A 6,160-nucleotide genomic window follows, 5' to 3' on the forward strand; every position below is an offset into this window, starting at 1 on the left:
TCACTTCCCTGTCTTGCGTACAGTACTGTGTGTTTTCTTGCCAAGACTGCATCTACCTTCAGACACTCTCTTTACCAGATGAACTCATTTGCTAACTCCAGAAATACCTGCAGACAACCTAGCTGGCCAGCGGTTTAATTGTCAGATTTGGTAATCCTGGATATCAAAGCAAGAACCTGGAAGCACGGGCGAGGGACTGAATCTTACTTGCACTTTATGTACACTTCCTGATTTGAAAGGAGGAAGTTTGCAAAGAAGTTAGACGGTGACAGATGCCACAGAGAGGCATCACTGAAGCCTTAACATCAGGAAACAGAAATCTGTGTCATCTGAACAATTTCCAGATGTTCTTAATCCAGGGCTGTTGGGATTTCTGGAGGATTATCACAACCTAATGATGTTATTACCTCTAGAAAGGGCTGCTGTCATAGTCATCAATTTCTAAGTATCCTGTGGGTGGACACTCCTTTTTCCTGGTCCTGCAAACTGGACTTTCTGCCTCTGCCCCATTTTGCTGAAAATATGCCTTTCTCATCAAAGATGACAACACCATTTATTTTCTATTTTCACTTCTGACTTAGAGAACCTAATTCATTAATTGTTCTGGTTGCTTTGTTGAAATGAAATTTGAATTTAAATCAAAGGAGAAAAAAATCTTCCTGGTAGTTTAGAGCCAACAACCTCTGATAATGGTGTCAAAAGACCTGGGTCTGATATACAATAAACATGTGCATCTTGAACAATTTGAGATTGGAGATGGAGTCGGAAATGTGGGCATTCCTATTTTTCAGTTTTTCTTTCTCATGAGCTCACCCTTCTTTAACAAAATAAGAAAATCACGAAAACTAGGGCGCTACATTTTAAAAAGGAAATAGAAATAAAACAAAAAATCCTGAAAAGCTGCTTGAGTTCTTCTACATTTTCTGACCCTAGTAACCTCTTTTCAACAGATTTGACTCTTCAGATCCACTGTGGTTGGCAGTGTGGCCAGAATCATGGAATTTGCCAGAACTGTGGGAAGCTTTGCTCCTACAGTAAGCACAGGTTCCACTGCCTCAAGAACTCTGTATTGAGCTCCTGTTTTATGCAAGTTACTTTTCTTAGTTTTCAATTCCATTTTCATATTTTTAAAATCCCTGTAATTTCTTGCTTGAAAATCCCATGAACATTAAGGGGCCAGAAATGTTTTCTTTAGTCACTGACACATACATAGACTTTCCAAGAAAGAAGCATATTTTTGTGAGTGTGTCTGGTTTTGGAAAATTTCCAGATAAGACTTGTCTTCATTCTCATGACTGCTGTATTTTTTTTCTGTAGTACTCATCATCTCCTAACTTACTATGTAATTTACTTATTTGTTATGTTCATTGTCTGGTATCCTTTCTCTAGAGTGTAAGCACAATGAAGACAGGGATTTTTGTATGTGTTTAATCAATGGAATGTATTCCCAGCACCTAAAATAGTGCCTGGCACATAGTAAGGGCTCAGTAAATACCTGTTGAATAAACTCACTCTCTTGCCATAAAAAAAAAAAAAAAAAAAAAAACAAAAGACGGGCGTGTTTCCTCTACAGCTTTTTTCCTCCAAGATTTTTGCAAAGTGCCCTATGTCTACCTGACACATTTTCGCCCCTTTCTTCATCCGTTACAAAAAAAAAAAAAAAAAAAGAATCAGAAGTAGGCTCAGCCCAGGAGGTCAGAATTGCCAGGGCAAGGTGCATCTTGCATCTAACAAAGTCGATATGAAGAAATGGTCTTTGCTAGCATGTGCTTTAGTTTTGAGGGAGTTTAAGATAAATTGAAAATAGTACCCCAGCTGAGTATTTGAGAATACGTATAGTATTCATTGGCTCTTCTATGTCACTGTAACTCCTGAAGAAAAATGTCCTGCTTTTGTTGGTTGGGCAAACTAAACACATGTGTTTTCCTCCTCTTATGATCATGTGAGACCACTTGGTGTCATGTTGGAGCTTTTCTCCTCTATCTTCAGTGCTGTGTCCAAAACCAAGGAATTTCTTTTAGGCTTCCCTCTTCTCAGGGTTAATTCCCTGATTTTCTACACTATAGCACCTTCTCCAGGAGTTGGAGGGAAATCTTTATTTTAGGGGTCTGACTTCTGTGGTTTTTTTTTTTTTGAGGTACGCGGGCCTCTCACTGTTGTGGCCTCTCCTGTTGCGGAGCACAGGCTCCGGATGCACAGGCTCAGCGGCCATGGATCACGGGCCCAGCCGCTCCGCGGCATGTGGGATCTTCCCAGACCAGGGCACGAACCCGTGTCCCCTGCATCAGCAGGCGGACTCTCAACCACTGTGCCACCAGGGAAGCCCACTTCTGTGTTCTTGAAATGGTTATGCAGATTGGCTGGTGATGCATACCCATTTTGTACAGAATTGACTAATTAGTTAATCCATCAAACACTTCTTGAGTGTGTAAAATATCTAGTCACTGAAGGTACAAAAATAAAAAACTTACAGTTCCTGCCCTCACATGCTCATGGTCCAACCTGGGGAGATGTGTCCAAGAAATCATTACAAACAGAAATATAGTAGAAGCACAGAATGGGCTTACTTAGCCAAAACATGGGGGGAAGTGGTAATACATTAGAAGCGTTCAACTGTACTTCCTGAAAAGGTTTCTTTTGCTTTGTAAGAAAATGAAGATTCTGTTTTTATTGTATAATTTACTTTTGTAGACTTTATTGACTGCCTAAGCATCAGTACACATTTGTTGGTGGTGAATTCTATAGTCTTACACTGTTACTGATTTACTACAGTGGTTGTAACTAAAAAACTGAAATAAATGTTAATCAGCTTAATATTGATATTATTTTGTTTATTTCTTCTGTGATATACTATGTCAAATATAAGAGAAGAGAAATTCATCCAGTTTGATTCTTGTGTTTCTAGAGAGTTATCTGAAACTCACTGCACTAACAGACATCAGAAATGGGCATGTGTTTCTGATCAAAGCTGATTGTTCTGGAAGTGCTGCTGACTCTCATGGAAGATTTGAAATTGGTGACCGTTGGTATAGATTGATATGGATTTCAGTCTACTCATTTCTGTGCAAGAGAGATCTTACTAATTTGTGTGTGTGTTGTGTGTATGTGCATTTATATAAAGAGGATTAGATGTTTGGTTGCCATTCACATGTTTATTTGGTGGAATGCAGTGGATAGCATATTTAAACACTGGTATTTAAATAGTAAGAGTATCTCCAGTTATCAAGGAGCATCTTAAAATTATCTGACATTTCTGTAGGAAATTCATTTTAGCTGTCTTTAATTAAGATTGTATCATTTAATGGGCAGAAGACCTAAATAGACATTTCTCCAAAGAAGACATACAGATGGCCAATAGGCACATGAAGAGATGCTCAACATCACTAATTATTAGGGAAATGCAAATCAAACCACATTGAGGTATCACTGCAGGCCAGTCAGAATGGCCATCATTTAAAAGTCTGCGAATAACAAATGTGGAGAGGGTGTGGAGAAAAGGGAACCCTCCTACACTGTTGGTGGAAACGTAAATTGGTGCAGCCATTATGGAAAACAGTACAGAGGTTGCTTAAAAAACTAAAAATAGAATTGCCATATGATCCAGCAATCCCACTCCTGGCCATATATCTGGAGAAAACTCTAATTTGAAAAGATACATGCACCCCAACGTTCATTGCAGCATTATTTACAATAGCCAAGACACAGAAGCAACCTAAATGTCCATTGACAGATGAATGGATAAAGAAGATGTGGTATATATAAATAATGGAATACTATTCAGCCATAAAAAATGACATAATACCATTTGCAGCAACATGCATGGACCTAGACATTATCACACTACGTGAAGTAAGTCAGACAGGGAAAGACAAATATCGTACATGATATCCCTTATATGTGGAATCTAAAATATGATACAAATGAACTTATTTACAAAACAGAAACAGACTCGTAGACATAGAAAACAAATTTATGGTTACCAAAGGGGAAAGGGGGTGGGAGAGGGATAAATTAGGAGTTTGGGATTAGCAGATACAAACTACTATATACAAAATAGATAAACAACAAGGTCATACTGTATAGCACAGGGAACTATATTCAATATCCTGTAATAAACCGTAATGGAAAAGAATATGTGTGTGTGTGTGTGTGTATGTATATATAATTGAACCACTTTGCTGTATACTGGAAACTAACACAACATTGTAAATCAACTATACTTCAATAAAAAATTTTTTTTAAAGATTTTAAATATTTTAAAATATTTTCAATCATGTATTTGGGAGGTAGAAGCTTGGACATCATTCTTGGTGGTTTTTATTTAACAATGAGGTCTTTGACTTTTCAGTGTTATTTACAGAGGAGGCCTATCACTTAAGTCCATTACCTCAGTACCCGTCACAAGGCCACTGCTGTCCTTGTAAAAAGAGATTTTGTTTCCCTTTGTCAAAGTAGAATTTTCAAAAATTAAAAATGTGACTCATTAAAATTTGAAATGAAACCATGTTAAGGATTTTATTCAATTTATTTATTAATGAAGCAACCAGGAATGTGGCCAAGGTAGTTCAGAGAACATTTTGAGGATCTAGGCTTTTATATGTATTTTGAAGGAAGGTTAGAGTAAGAATGCTAGGTTAGATTTTAAAAGCCTGGTTAATGTCTGACAGGGCAATAAATTGTAATCTTTGGTATCATCTTTTCTCTCAGAAATTATTTGTATCCCAACTGGCTGAAAATCTATAGGTTAACGTAATTTTACTAAGTCTAGGACTTTTAATCAACAGTAAACAATGAGTTGTACAAAGTACAATTTCTTTATATAATTAATCCTTGGGAGGGCCTTTTAAACATCATCCTCATATAACATTGAAAGGATATGCCCCCTATGTTTTTGCTTTACCTCCATGTTTTAAATAATCTTTCTTAACATACTATATCAAAGTTTTAAAATATATGCGTCCAAACATTAACTTTTAGTTTAAGATCATAGTAATCTTATTTCATTTGCAGGTAAACTAATTGAAAGAGTCACCAGACCAAAAAAACCTCTAGATTTCAACCAATGGGAGCAATGTAACATCATCTTACAGGCCTATTATGGCAAAGGTTAGAAGAGAAAAAAATGTTTATCCTGTGTGAGGACTTTTTATAGATTGAACATGACCTCCTTGGAGATAGGCTTTGAAGTTAATTCTTACCCTCCAATATCGAATCTCCAGCACCTAATTCAGAATAAGTTTGGCATTAAAAGAATTAACTTGCTGAGTTACAGTGACTAAATAAATGAGTAATAATATGTCAAAACTGTGAGAACTCGAGTTGTCTAAAATTCCTTTACATTGTATGTTTGACCAGGTGAACAACCATTGTGTGCTGGCCCCCGGATACTAATTCGACCTGACTCTGAGAACACAAGGCTCAGTACCTGCAGAAACCTTTTACCCATCACATCTGGGAATGGGGACAACATGTCTTCGTCAGGGAACATTACAGCAGAGTCTGGTAGGTTCTTATGCGTTGTGCACTGTGGTGGACATGGGGAGCAGGGGGAGCCAGAGCAGTGCTTCTCAGACGGTATGTACGCATGAACCACCTGTGCATTTGTCAACCCGCACGTTCTGATTCACTGGGTCTGTGGTGGGGCCCAAGATTCTGCATCTCTAACAAACCACCATGCTTAGAATAGCAAGAATTAGACTCTTACATGAGTTTTATTTTACTCTGATCAAATAATGCTTATTTCTGATTATAGACATATATTTATTGCAGAAATTCTTATGTACTCTGGAAAGTACATAAAAGCACACAAAAAAGGAGGATTTTGGTGTATAATACTTAAGGCAGTGTTTCAATTAGATGTTAACTGTCTCCCAGCTGACTCATGGTGTCATTGTCGTGCCTCACTCATCAGTAGCTTGCCGTCAGTTCTCAACATTTCTTTTATGTCTTTTCTCTTCTCTTCCATGTACAGCTCAGCTCTTGGTTCCTCTTCTACCCTGCCTCCCTGTAATCAGTGTTGTTCCCTTCTCCTAGAGGCTTAAGCCAGAGTTCTACATAGGGCATTCCCTGCCAGGCTGCTGCTCTAGCCTTGCAGGTCTGATTTCAGAAGTACTTCTGGTCTGGTTTACATTCTGAAAGGCCTGGAGGCAGCTTTCTTTCT

Source organism: Lipotes vexillifer, unplaced genomic scaffold, assembly GCF_000442215.2.
Source record: "Lipotes vexillifer unplaced genomic scaffold, Lipotes_vexillifer_v1.1 scaffold2641, whole genome shotgun sequence".
Taxonomy (NCBI): domain Eukaryota; kingdom Metazoa; phylum Chordata; class Mammalia; order Artiodactyla; family Lipotidae; genus Lipotes; species Lipotes vexillifer.